Here is a 15,020-nt window from a genome sequence, read left to right as displayed (position 1 = left end):
CATAAAAAAAGAGGAAGCTTTTAATGTATAGTCCAGTTGAATGTGTAATTAATCTATAGGGGGTAGTATTTCCTTCCACTCTACCCTATGCCTACCTCCGGTATAGTGATAAAGATGTTCATTAGATCTTTATCACTATACTATTAGCTGATTTGATTCATATTTCCAATGAATTTACACAATAAATCTAAAGGCAAGCTAATGAGGTCATTCTTTTTTGGGATTTGGTCCATTGACTAGATCCTATGTGTATATACAGTGGGGCAAAAAAGTATTTAGTCAGCCACCAATTGTGCAAGTTCTCCCACTTAAAAAGATGAGAGAGGCCTGTAATTTTCATCATAGGTACACTTCAACTATGACAGACAAAATGAGAAAAAAAATCCAGAAAATCACATTGTAACCAAGTCATTTGTGCATTTGATTAATATGTACTGTAATGGTCAGTGGTGATTTTAGCATGCAAATCTTGGTGGGTCAAAAAAAAAGATGTGGGATGCATGCCAGCAAAGCCACTACACAACACTAAACAATACATTACTTGCACTATACCACTGCTACACCTGGCTATCAGTGGAGCCTTGTCTGGCAGCGAAACAGACTCATATGGCTGACTTGCTTAAACGTGGTTTCTACTGAAAATTGAGACGTACAAACTATGGCATGAAGTTACAATGAAAGCTCTTACAATATTTGATGATTACATTTCTCAAAAACAGGTTATAGGCTACAGGTTACAGGTTACATGTGCACCACCAAGTCAGAACAATAGGTGAAATTAAGAGGTCAAAATAGAGAGGCACATGGGCTACTCACAGCTTACTACACAACATACACTTTTTAGCTACAGTATACATATCTCCATGGCATATTACGTCATTTATGCAGCAGAATACAATGCATTTTTGGACTGAATAGCAGGCTAATGATTGATTTGCAATGCTTGCATTTAGCCACTGATTCCTTCTAAACCATTCATTGTTGAATTTGCAATTTCCAACTTGTTTAATGTTTATGTCCAATGGCCGATGAGCTCCAATGCGTTTTATCTATAATTTCTCTTCATTATTTCTCTTCATATGACAAGGATTAAATAGGATTTGCCAGTAGATTGTCAACTTGATTCATGATGACGACTGCTGATGATGAAGATTTTGAAAGTATGAAGTTCACATGATCAACACAATCAATATTGCATTTTATCAATGCAATTTTAATGCACAGAGATTAGATGAGTTTCTGAGGCTCATTTTCCTGCCATTCATCCGCTGCCATCAACTCATGTTCCACGGCCTCATGTTGCAAGGATCTGTACACAATTCCTGGAAGCTGAAAATGTCCCATACTCACCAGATATGTCACTCATTGAGCATGTTTGGGATGCTCTGTATCAACGTTTATGACAGCGTGTTCCAGTTCCTGCCAATATCCAGCAACTTCGCACAGCGATTGAAGAGGAGTGGGACAACATTCCACAGGCCACAATCAACAGCCTGATCAACTCAAAGGAGTTGCGAAGGAGATGTGGCGAATGGTGGTCACACCAGATACTGACTGGTTTTCTGATCCACGCCCCTACCTTTAAGGTATCTGTGACCAACTGATGCATATCTGTATTCCCAGTCATGTGAAATCCATAGATTAGGGCCTAATTTATTTATTTTAATTGACTAATTTCTTTGTATGAACTGTAACTCAGTAAAATCTTTGAAATTTTTGCATGTTGCGTTTTATATTTTTGTTCAGTGTATATGAGTTTTGTCAACCAGCCAGTACAGCGCACCACTCTTAGAAAATACATTGGCTCTTGTAGGGACGCCCTATGCTAGTTCTAAATCACTAGTGTCACTTTTCATACCTCTCCGTTGCCTCATGTCAGGCGCTACACAGATTATCTGAAGATGACAGAATGTGTTTTTGTTTAAGAGAGAGAGACACTACCTATTTCTGTCACTTTCCTCCCACTCATGCCATTCTTTCATCCCAAGGTGCTAGTCGCTTGGTAGCATCACTGTACGGCCATTCCACACAGCACAACGACCAGTAACCTTGCCTCCCAATGTGTAGAGTAAGGTGAATTTCACAAGCCGTTTCCTACATTAAGATAGAAGTATCCATGTAGTAATTCATGCTGACGTTTAGACAAAAAGTTGTATGTAATTTTCCTCTTACTTGTAATTGGTAGCCATAGTAATTTCAAGCTGAAACAGCACTCTGCAAGGACATTCATTAGATACTTCACCTGTGTGTCTTCATGGGACCTGTAATTGTCTCGCGACTCTTGCCACTTATTCTGCACTAGGTAGTAGTCATGACTTGAGTCACGCACTGTAAAACGTCAATTTAAATGCTGTCTCAAATAGCTGCCTGTCCCTTTTAATAGGAAGGCATCGGCACACATTTCAGCCAATAAACACCTGTTTGAAATAAACGCGGGGTCTAAATGAATTGTTTCTGAGTAGGCTACCGTAAAGATTGCGCAAAAGAAGATGGAGAGCAACGTCATTGCTTGGATGAGACATCGGTGTGGTTTGACATGGTTGGCTCAACTATGGTGGATATAAGAGGGGCAATGGGTGAGATTGCTGCTGAAGCGCGAAATTGGGGGATGTATGATAGGCCGCCTAGTCTACGATACGATCTATCTACGATAGATTTGTTATGTTTTTACTGGTCATAATAAACAGTAGTAGGTTGTGGTAGTGGTAGTCTTTTCAACATTTTATTGAGCAAAAGTTGTGTGCATTAAGGAAATAGACGCCAGGCTCAAATAGAAGCGCCAGTTGTGTTCAGTGATTAAAGCAAATAAATGCCCAGGCTATTAAAAGTTTTACGGTACATTATTCCTATTTGACAAGCTTGCATTTTTCACAGAATTCAGCCAGATAGACAATGGAATGACCTCTTATTCTTACCATTTAGGCTGCACACAGAGAGATTGTCTATCATTAACGCTGTGCATGCATAGGTTTGTGGAATAAATTAGAAGTTAATTAATTTGAAGAGTCAAATTTTTATACCTTATCAACATTGTCTGCATATTCATGTTGCGAAATCAGTTCCATTGAGGGGAATTTACTCCTGCAATTGGATGCCACTGTTTGATAGTCCCCCTTCACTTGAAAGAGCTGTGGTAATGCACACCTCTTCAATTACATGTTGTGTTTCCACTCGGCCTGCCAGCCCCGCTTCTGTTCTTCTGAAAGGCAGAGGAAGAAAGAGGGCAAGAGAAAGAGTGAAAGAGTAAGTGCTTGACTTTCATCTTCGTCAGAATGTGGGTCAAACTAGAGGTGGACATGGCTGCTCTAGTAAATCAAATCAAATTGTGTTTGTCACATGCGCCGAATACAACCGGTGTAGACCTTACAGTGAAATGCTTACTTTTATTTATTTATTTTTTAAATTTCACCCCTATTATTCCCAATTTCGTGGTATCCAATTGTTTTAGTAGCTACTATCTTGTCTCATCGCTACAACTCCCGTACGGGCTCGGGAGAGACGAGGGTTGAAAGTCATGCGTCCTCCGATACACAACCCAACCAAGCCACACTGCTTCTTAACACAGCGCGCATCCAACCCGGAAGCCAGCCGCACCAATGTGTCGGAGGAAACACTGTGCACCTGGCAACCTTGGTTAGCGTGCACTGCGCCCAGCCCACCACAGGAGTCGCTGGTGCACGATGAGACAAGGATATCCCTACCGGCCAAGCCCTCCCTAACCCGGACAACGCTAGCACAATTGTGTGTCGCCCCACGGACCTCCCAGTCGCGGCCGGTTGCGACGGAGCCTGGGCGCCCTTAACCACTGCGCCACCCGGGAGGCCCCGGTGAAATGCTTACTTACAAGCCCTTAACTCTATTTCTTGAACTGCGTTGTTGGTTTAGAAAATATTTACTAAAACTAAAGTTAAAAAATCTAATCAAGAAGTAACACAAGAAATGTACATAACAATAACAGGGCTATATCCAGGGGCTACCGGTACTGAGTCAATGTGCGGGGATACAGGTTAGTCAAGGCGGAAGGAAGTTACCCACACCGTGACTGATAGACCACTTCAATCACACAAACGACACTGTCTCCCATTGCCTTTCTACACATCAGACTCATTAGGCTGTTGAGGACCAGACATGGTCTCTCACTCTCACACACACACACACACACACACACACACACACACACACACACACACACACACACACACACACACACACACACACACACACACACACAGGCCCCTTTGTCCTGTCTCTGTTACACATCTGGCCTTTAATACAGTGGGATTGGTTTGGCTTGTAGTGACGGAGGTGAACAGGTGACAGATATGCCCTGCAACATACTGACCCATATCCCTAAGATTGTACTCCAATGATTGTACATCTCTATTCTCTTCTCTACCTTACCATTTAAAGGACAAAGACGTCACCCCTGTGCTTCCCAGTAATGATTGCAAATTGTTTTGCTAACATTTGCCGGTATAAATGTGTAGCTTGAGGAAAATAAATAGGTATATGTCAGAGAATGATGAGCCTCAACAACAAAATAAGTTGGACAGCATGTTTTTCCATTCGTGGTTTCCTATTCCTCGTGTCCTTAAATTGGGAGACTAAACTCACCAATCAATAGCTCGAACAGTGATGACACGTGACACTGCTCTTTGAAAGCGAGTTCTGCTGGCTGCAGCAAGTTTCCATTTGCCAAGCGGCAGCAGTTATCTTAGTCTTAATTAGGCCATTTGACATCCTCGTCAGAGGCTTTATGTAAGAGGAGCTGCAGGGGGATGAGAGCAGCAGTAACAGATTCACAGAGGCATCACAGCACCCTATAGTTCTCCCTCTGAACCCAGGGAAGCCTGAGTCAGTACCAGTAACATTGCCTCCTTCACTCATCTCCTTTCCTTCAGGACTAGATCCTGGAGGTTTTACTGACTATCTGATCTGTCCGGGAAAAACTATTGGTCCCACAGAGTCTATAACTTGGGCCTGTTCTTTTTCCTGGTCAGGTCATTCATGATTACTGATTAATGAAAGGACTGAGTAGTTCGATCAACTGCACCCAGGAGAGATTTTTGGGGAAACAGGAAAACCAGAGGACAGCACCCACTCCAAAGGTCCTCAAATTGATGGAAAAGTGGAAAAGTGAGTAAACACACACACAGGGGGATGGGAGGAGGGGCGTGCACCGCTGCCGAATCACTGAATGACACTGATGAAGGCTTAGTCCGAAAAGTTTGTCTATCTACACACCCCTGAATGAAGTAAATACTCAAAGGAAACCTTGAATCTCCTTTTTGAGTGCGGACTAACTACACAATTTTGAACTGGATAGTTTCAGTCATATTACTAACACCTACGATGGTCATTTCAAAGGAAAGGTTCAAGGAGAATAATATACACTATTGAAAGACCATAGCCAGGGATCCCACTGGGCAGACGTCAGTTCAATGTCTAGTTTTGATATATATATTTGGTTGAGTCAACTAATGCGAAATCCAATCATTTTTCCCACATTGATTCAATGTCATCACATAGATAAAAAAAAGAGTATTACAATGATGTGGAAACAACGTTGATTCAACAAGTTTTTTGCCCAGCGTGGTGTTTGTCTGGTTCCCCATATACAGTTGCCTTTTCTTATTAGTTACGACCAGCTGTCACTTATCCCCCTATAAGTCTAAACATTAATGGCATCCATCTCTGGTCCCTCCCACCTCAATTCATCCTCAGTGGATGTTTTGAAGGAAGTTGACTGATTCAGTTTCCACAAAGTTGAGCTCTATAAAAGTTGAGCTCTATAGGAGCTGCCGGTCAATTCGGGTGTGACTGATGATGATTATGTTGGCGGTCTGAATAAGTCCTTTGCGGGTAGTGATTATAGTCCTTCTGTGGAGGGATGAGGGCAGAGTAATTGAGCTTCACACACTGACTTGGTGACTTTGAACTAGTTTTGGAAGAAATTGCCACCTTCTGAGATGCACTACTACCCTGAATTGCTAACTCACGTGTAGAGTATCATCAGGTGCTACGTAGTGCCTGTGATTGAAAAATGTGCTGTCAGGCGACTGGTGTCTTTGATTGTGTGTGTGCGCATCAGTGGAGGCTGCTTAGGGGAGAACTGCTCATAATAATGGCTGGAGTGGATTAAATGGAATGGTATCAAAAACATATGTTATTAGTTGGCAAGGTCTTTACTTCAACATTATTGTGTTTAATGTATTTCTAATACATTTTAAAACTTTTTCTGGTAGATGTTTCTGACGACCACTTTTCCATCTGTTTGACCAGAAATCAAAGCCTTTGCTATGTCTATATGACTTCATTAAAAAAAATATAGACTCTTATCTTTAATTTGATACCCAATTTAACATGCTCCTATAAACTTCACATGTTGGTGCTCATGGGTCCTTTTACATAGAAATGACCTTTGCTCCACTATGTACAGTACAGTATGCAATCATGGACTATTGAACATTTTAAATGATCTGCTAAGAGGTTAGTTCTGCCTTTGGAAGTAGCAGCGACACTGAAATTAATTGCTCAGTCATCCGTTATAAAATAAACATTTAACTGCTTTAATGTTTATTCATTTGCTATATCGATTATTCTCAGATGTCAAAATCCCAAATACAAGTAAATTGTGTATTTTCATTAACATCAAATGTAGTTACCGAAAGTTCAATCAGGAAGGCTGGTCTGAATGCTCTTTTATCTTCATCCAGTAAGCATAGCATCATTCACGTTTGTTTCCTATTCTACAGGCATAGTGGGAATGAATACAAACATAATATCATCAGCATAGCGTCGCGATTCTTCTATGTCCTATTAGCCCAACCTGGTCTCAGATCATGTCCATCACAAATTTGCAAAACGTACAATGTGTTCAGAATTTGCAAAACCTAGTCTGTTACGAATTTGCAAAACATTTGATACATGTATGTAGCGAATTCTAGCTAGGTGGCTAACGTTACGGGGTTAGGGTTAAAGGGTTATGGTTAGGGTTAGCTAAAAGGTTTAGGGGAAAGGTTAGCTAGCATGCTTAGTAGTTGCAAAGTAGCTATAAAGTAGTAAGTAGCTGAAAAGTTGCTAAAATGCTAAAGTTGTCCGTGATGAGATTCAAACTCGCAACCTTTGGGATTCTAGACGTTCGCGCTATACATCCACCCCGACCAACCACCCTACTTTGTTTTTGCCTTAAATAAGCATCTGTCTATGTAACCATACCAAACGTAACATATCAAGTTCCTCGGCATACACATCACTTACAATCTGAAATGGTCCACCCACACAGACAGTGTGATGAAGAAGGCGCAACAGCTCCTCTTCAACCTCGGGAGGCTGAAGAAATTCGGCCTGGCACATAAGACCCTCACAAGCCTTTCGCCACCCCCGGAATAACATCTGCTACATATGTGTATCTGGCCAATTAAAATTTGATTTGATTTCATACAAATTTGAGTGTCCCGGATTTACTTTACTATTTTACGTCTAGTCTATGAGATCAATTTGATTAGCCATGTGTGGAATGTCATCCACCTATTTACCTTGTAGCCTATAAGCACGGCACAATAATGTACATTCTTCACACTTTCTGTTTAACCTATGGGCTCACTTTTGTAGTTATCTCTCAACCAATGTGCGTAAATCTTGGGATAAATTTATGTCAACTTATATTTATTCTCTCGCTTGCTGTTTTTCAGCAAAAGTTTTCGACAACAATCCACCTCCCAACCACCACCAGCTATAATAACCTTAAGGCTCGTCATTGGAACTCTTTTCCCTCAGTGGGGGGTTTTGATGCCAGCAGTCCCGCATAGGGCTACCTGCCATCACATAATTTGGCTCCAAGGTTCCCAAACGACCATTTCCCAAACTATTGAATAAAATGTCATATTGCGTTCAGTCTTTGATCTTCATTAAGTTAAGCCTGTACAAGATTGAACTGTTATTGACTTGCACCATTTTTCATAACCCATTCGGCTGCTAGTTCACCGCAAGGGCAAATATTCCAGATCTATATTTGATAATAACTTTGATCAGGTTTTTATGCAAAGCCTATGTCAAGAAACAGGCTGTCATCCAAATGTTTCCATGAAAATCTTTGAATCATTCATTTCTTAACCATTGAATAATAGAGTATGTTACAAAAGAGCACTAGGAAACCTTTGAAGTTTGTCTATTTTGAGACCTCATCTCAGGATAAAACATTTTATGGATCAAAATGGGTCAGTCTCATGGTCTGGTTACTCATACCGCCTTTGTAGTTGTGTCCTGTGAATAGACGGCTTAAACAGGCCTGGTTGAGCTCTTGAGACAGCCTTTTCCTGTATCACACTGTTCATTATGACCAATACAGATCCCCTGTGGCTGGTGACCAGGACTTCTCAATACACTCTCTATTTCCATCCGTCTTTCTCAACCTTGGCAGTCTTGCAGCACTCACATGATGGAAAATACAATGTGGCGTACGCACAGGAGAAACAGGTCAAGATGCCCTAACTCGGTAATATTTGACTTGACACCCAGTGTCATAACATGTTACGACACGGTCGTAACCAAGTCATAGTATGTCATAACAGCTGACATAACTTGTCCTAACCTGCCATAACACTGTCATGACTCATATATGGGGCGGCAGGTAGCCTAGTGGTTAGAGCGTTGGGCCAGTAACTAAAAGGTTGCTAGATCGACAAGGTAAAAATCTGTCGTTCTGCCCCTGAACAAGGCAGTTAACCCACTGTTCCTAGGCCGTCATTGTAAATAAGAATTTGTTCTTAACTGACTTGCCTAGTTAAATAAAGGTTATAAATAAATAAATAATATATATATATTTACACATGTTCTGATATATTTTGCATTATTTTATGGCTGGTTATGACACCTACATAAGGGTGTCAAAAACCAAAATGTTTTCTTCAAATTATTTTTTTCAAAGATTTTCCTTTCAGTTCAAAGTTTGTTTCTTAAATCCGTTGTTGTTGTTGTAATGATTTCTTTACAGTCGTGTTTTTCCCCCATTATATTTTAAATAACTTGACACTGTCAAGAAGTATTATGGCCATACTGTGTCACTTTACTTGGACTAAGAAAATACAATTTATAACACTGTCAAGAAGCATTATCACCTTTATAATCATATAAGCCAGATAGGCATATCATGTACTTGCCCTTAAATCAGTCATCAGTAAAAAAGAGGGTGTCTTGTCCTGCTCCCAGTCATCAGCAACAGAGCATTGGGGTAAGTGTATGTCTGACATTAATGTGTGCACAATTACAATGATAATTTAATATGGTAAAAAAAAATATATATATATATATATATATATATATATATATATATATATATATATATATATATATATATATATACCATAAACATACTGTTGTTGACTATGGCTATGGTGTAATGGAATGTTTTTCCTTGTGCAGAAGGTTTTGTGCGTTTTGACACTCTTATGTTGGTGTCATAACAAGCCATACAATAACTACTGTGGTAGGTTTTGCTGGTTTTTACACTCTTGTGTATGTGTTATAACCAGTCATAAAATAACACAATATATGTCACAACAGGTCTATGACAGTGTTATGACCATGTTATGACAAGTTATGTCAGCTGTTATGACATTGTTATGACCATGTCATAATGTGTTATGAGGCTGGGTGTCAAGTAAGGTTTTACCATAAATTCTAGAAGCATAACATTTTCCTCTAACTTTTTACCTAGGCTTTGCTCCGTTCATATTTATTTTGATCCTGACCAACTCCCAAGTCCCTGCCTTTGACAAGCATACCTATAACATGATGCTGCCACCACAATATTTGAAAATACGGAGGGTTTCACTCTGTGTTGTGTTGGATTGGAATTGACCCTAATCTGTAGTTTCTAATTTAGGCCAAAAAGTACATTTATTTGTCGTGTTGCAGTATTATTTAACGGCCTGTTGCAAGCAGAATGGATTATTTGGAGAGGATTTTTTTAACACAGGCTTCCTTCATTTCAATTTGTCATATAGGCCAGTAATGTGAAGTGAATACAATGTTGTTGATACTCTGTATTTTCAAGTATTGTGGTGGCAGCATGATGTTATGGGTATGCTTGTCATCCACAGGGACTGGCGAGTTTGTCAGGATCAAATTAAAGATGAAAGGAGCAAAGCCCAGGTAAAAAGTTAGATAACCTCAGTCTTCTGAAAACCTAACCCTGGGATAGAGTCTTAAATCTGCTTGAAATCAGAGGTTTGAATATTGCTGTCCATCAATGATTCCCAAACAAATTTACTGAGCTTGAACAAAAAAAAATTCAAAAATAATGGTTATGACGTTAAGAGTTGTGCAAGGTTGATAGAATCTTGTTCAAAATTATTCACAGCTGTAAAGGCTGCCAAAGGTGCTTTCACCAAGTGTTAACTCTGGGGTGTGAAGACATACACAATCAATACATCATACATTTTTTTATTAATTTGGAAAAAAATGGATGACTTTGAAAATGTGGAGTAGGTTGTGTAGATCGGTAGGAAAACAAGTGTAATCCCTAGATTACATTTTAAGTCAGCAAAATGTGAAATGGAGTGAGTAGACTTTCATTAGTGACTGAATGTGCATGTCTCTCAAGGATTTGTCCCTAAGCTCTCATATTGATAACAGCAATTGAACAGTGTGTTCCTGTGTTTTCTGGGTTCTCAGGGATGGTATTGGTATTCTGTGGCACAGTAGTAATCAGTGGCGTGCTGACCTGGTTTCCTGCACACTGGCTCTCTACCCACTGAGCCATACAGCAATGCTCAGGAACCATTTCCCTCAAATTTGTATCAATTGTGGTGTATGTGTGTAAAGTTCGTCGTTGGTGGAAGAAGAGGAGGACCAAAGCGCAGAGTGGTAAGTGTTCATCATATATTTATTAAACCGAGAACACTAAACAAAATAACAAAGGAGAAACGAAACAGTTCTGAAAGGTGACATACACAAAACAGAAAATAATCACCCACAACTCAAAGGTGAAACCAGGCTACCTAAGTATGGTTCTCAATCAGGGACAACGATTGACAGCTGCCTCTGATTGAGAACCATACCAGACCAAACACAGAAATCCCAAATCATAGAAAAAAGAACATAGACAACCCACCCAACTCACGCCCTGACCATACTAAAACAAAGACATAACAAAATAACTAAGGTCAGAACGTGACAATGTGTGTATGTGTGAGTGTGAAAAAGAGGAGGGAAAGCCCCTCGGACAATGATCCTGCCGCAGGCGACGGCGGTCTCCCTTTACTTGCATCCGTCCTGACCTCATCATCCTCGCTTCAGCTGATTAGTGGCACTTCCTCCCCACCAGAGACCTGTCCTGATAGCAGATAATAACATCATAACGTCAGCCAGACCCCCAGGGGATGGACAGACACAAGAGCTGCAGAACACACTGCCTGTCCGTGTTTCCGTCCGTCCGTCTGCCATTCTGTCTGTCCGAGATATCCAACAAAGTGAACCAAAGCGTGGGATATCTGGTCCAGACCAGTAAGTGATATCCCTACAGGAGTCCCCCCAAGGTCCACATCCTGTTGTGACTCAGTTCGTACTTGTGGCAAACACGCTATAATGTCAACACACTGTCCGTGGTGACGCAGAACTTCAGATCAACTGACCTGTAACTGGAGGACATTGGTATATTGGTATTGGTAATCGGTAAACAACTAGTCAACTGCTATAACAACTAGTCAACTGCTATAACAGTTGTAACGTGTATGGAGGATCATGTAGTAATGTGTAGACTACCAACCTTCCAGTGACGCATATAATCAGCATGTAAATACATCGTTTTTTAAATTTTAATTTAATTTAAATTTCACCTTTATTTAACCAGGTAGGCTAGTTGAGAACAAGTTCTCATTTGCAGCTGCGACCTGGCCAAGATAAAGCGTAGCAATTCGACACATACAACAACACATGGAATAAACAAAACATAGCCAATAATACAGTAGAACAAAAGAAAACAAAAAGTCTATATACAGTGAGTGCAAATGAGGTAAGTTAAGGAAATAAATAGGCCATGGTGGCGAAGTAATTACAATATAGCAATTGAACACTGGAATGGTAGATCGGCAGAAGATGAATGTGCAGGTAGAGATACTGGGGTGCAAAGGAGCAAAATAAATAAATAAATACCCGTATGGGGATGAGGTAGGTAGATAGATGGGCTGTTTACAGATGGGCTATGTACAGGTGCAGTGATCTGTAAGCTGCTCTGACAGCTGGTGCTTAAAGTACCATTCTATAGAATGGGATGAAAATTGTCAACAGAAAACCAGCATTTTAACAGATAACGTCAACAGAAACACCAACTTGCAGTAAATACCCAACCAAGAGTAATTTCGCAAACATCCTCCTGAATTTTCAGTCTGACACATGAAGTCTTCCCACACACCAGGCGCTGTGCAGTGTTGGCCCTCTCCTTGAGATAGGGCAGCATTTTGCCAAACTATTCATAGAGATGTCGAGAGAAGATGGGAAAATGTGCCTGCTTGCTTTTGTGCTGCTCAACAAAACAGGCAGAAGGGTCTGAGAAAAACTGATTTCACCTCTGAGCCTGTGAGTGAATGGAAGGCTTTTTTTACAGTCTTTAGGTGGAATGATAATGTGTAAAGGCAAGCTCAGGCGAACGTGGTTCTGTCTAGAAGAAAAGCCCCATCATAGGATGGAAATGAATAATGAGGCTAAATGTACTTATTCTGGTAGCTTTGCTTTCAGAAAACAGAATAAAGACAGCAAATGGATTTCAAAACAAAAATGATCAATATACGGAAATGGCTAAATTAACATTGATATATGAAAACATAGAAATGTAGCCTTTAATCTGACGGTCAATGTGATGTAGGGATTGATTTATGTTGCAGACTGAGGTACCTTTTGCACCCACACACACCCCTCTCTCTCTCTCTCTCTCTCTCTTTCTCTCTCTCTCTCTCACACCCACACACACACACAGGCGCAGACTGGGGGTGGATGTGTGCAGATGGATGAAGGTGGTCCACTGTCAGACACGAAACTGGGCAGTACAGAAGCTCCTTCCTGGCCTGGCTGGCTGGGGACAGACCCAGGGAGCACACTGAAAGTGCAGCACACACACTGGCACCCAACCACACATACACTCAAGCAGGCACACACTGTAGGTAAACACACACACACACAATCATGTCTCTTTGATGTTCCTTCAGCAGCTTCCGCCACCAGTCTGGAAATACATTGTCCTGACAGGTCAAGCAATTGCCAAGCTTACTCACTCTAGGGTTGTGTGTGTGTGTGTGTGTGTGTGTGTGTGTGTGTGTGTGTGTGTGTGTGTGTGTGTGTGTGTGTGTGTGTGTGTGTGTGTGTGTGTGTGTGTGTGTGTGTGTGTGTGTGTGTGTGTGTGTGTGTGTGTGTGTGTGTGTGCATGCATTTGTGTTTTTGCACAGGAAATATGTGTTTATGTCTGTTTTGGCGTCAATGGGGAGAGAAGACATCACTAGTTTTGGATTTGACATGGCCTGAGATGTCCTGTAGACAGTTACATAAAGCCATTACTGCCAGTGGAGTCTGTGTCATTTTATTGATTATTTCCTGTATTATGTCAGATCAGTTTTCTGTCTCTCCTGCCTGCATCTTTTTCCCCCCCCCATCATAGATTCTCTCTCAGCATCTATCTGGTTTTCTATTACATCCTTCTATTGACATGATGTGTGTATAATAGAATTGTGTGTGTTCACTTCAGAGACTCAGTCTATTTTGAAGACTTGTGCTGTTTTTTTTGTGTTTTTTTTCTCCTGCAAGCTTTCTCGCTGTAATTGCCATGGTGACAAGGCCAGAACTGTGCGATGGATAGGACCAGCAAAAAATTCTGCACATGCCTACAAGCCTCCAAGTCGTTTGCATGCTACATGAAAGATGTTTGAACATTTGATATTAGGCTTGGGCGATAGCCAGATTGTCATACCTTCCTACCGACCTTGTGCCATCCAGGTATTTTCTGTAATACCGGCACTGAACACAAGGGGTGCTATTTTCTTTGAATTGAGATTTTGCATTTTGGCATACACACATTACCCAACAATATAATTACAAATAAGCTGACATTTCTTGATTTCTTGTGTGTGTGTGTAGGCCTATTGTATGTGTATATGTGTGTGTGTTTGTACATGTAGGCCTATGTGTGTAGAGATAATCTAAGGATACTCACATTCAGCAAACTAGCTGAGTGAGTCAACAAACAATAGAATAGCGAAGTAACTTCTCTACCACTGTAGTGCTTTAGCCTTGTCTCTGATGTCAATCTGCCGGAGTTGGAGAGCCATAGCATTCCTCTTAAGTCTCACATAGAGCAGGATCTAGTTATCTGTGTTCTTTGGATTGGGAACAAGAAGACTAGGAGGCTGTTTTCAAGCTAGGTTGTTATAAAACATGTAGGTGTGTGTATGATTGAAACTTGGCAGAAGAGATGAAAGCATTTTGAGGATTTCATCTGTTCCATCGTGATCCACTGTTACTGTGGTGGGTACACAGTGTAAAGTGTAGTGGAATGAAATGTAATTTTTGAAGATCCAAGCATCCAGACAATACTGAAGCCAAAAAGAACATTTCAATCTCAAAGGGAAATGGAACAGAATTGTATCAAATTATTTTATCATGCTTCTCCACAGGTGGATAATGGGATGATGGAGTTGGATAACAAAGTGCGTGCGTGTGCGTGGATGCTATGTTACCATGGAGACTGCACCTGACTCTCTGTCATAGTCGCACATTCTCTCCAGATATTCTCACCAGATATAGCAGACACTTCATGTTTACAGACACCAGTAATCCCATTCCATGCAACAATTGCCCCTAATGTGCTCATCATGACTGTTTTAGCCTGGCTATTATGGTAGTTAATGGGCAATATAAAGGCGTCTTGCTCTCATGGTGATAGAAAGGCTGGTCATGGCTCACATCAACACCCTCATCCCAGACACCGAGGCCCACTCCAATTCGCATACCCCCCCACAACAGATCCAGAT

The sequence above is a fragment of the Oncorhynchus tshawytscha genome, linkage group LG05 (genome assembly GCF_018296145.1).
Source record: "Oncorhynchus tshawytscha isolate Ot180627B linkage group LG05, Otsh_v2.0, whole genome shotgun sequence".
NCBI lineage: Eukaryota > Metazoa > Chordata > Actinopteri > Salmoniformes > Salmonidae > Oncorhynchus > Oncorhynchus tshawytscha.
This window is presented reverse-complemented; position numbering follows the sequence as displayed.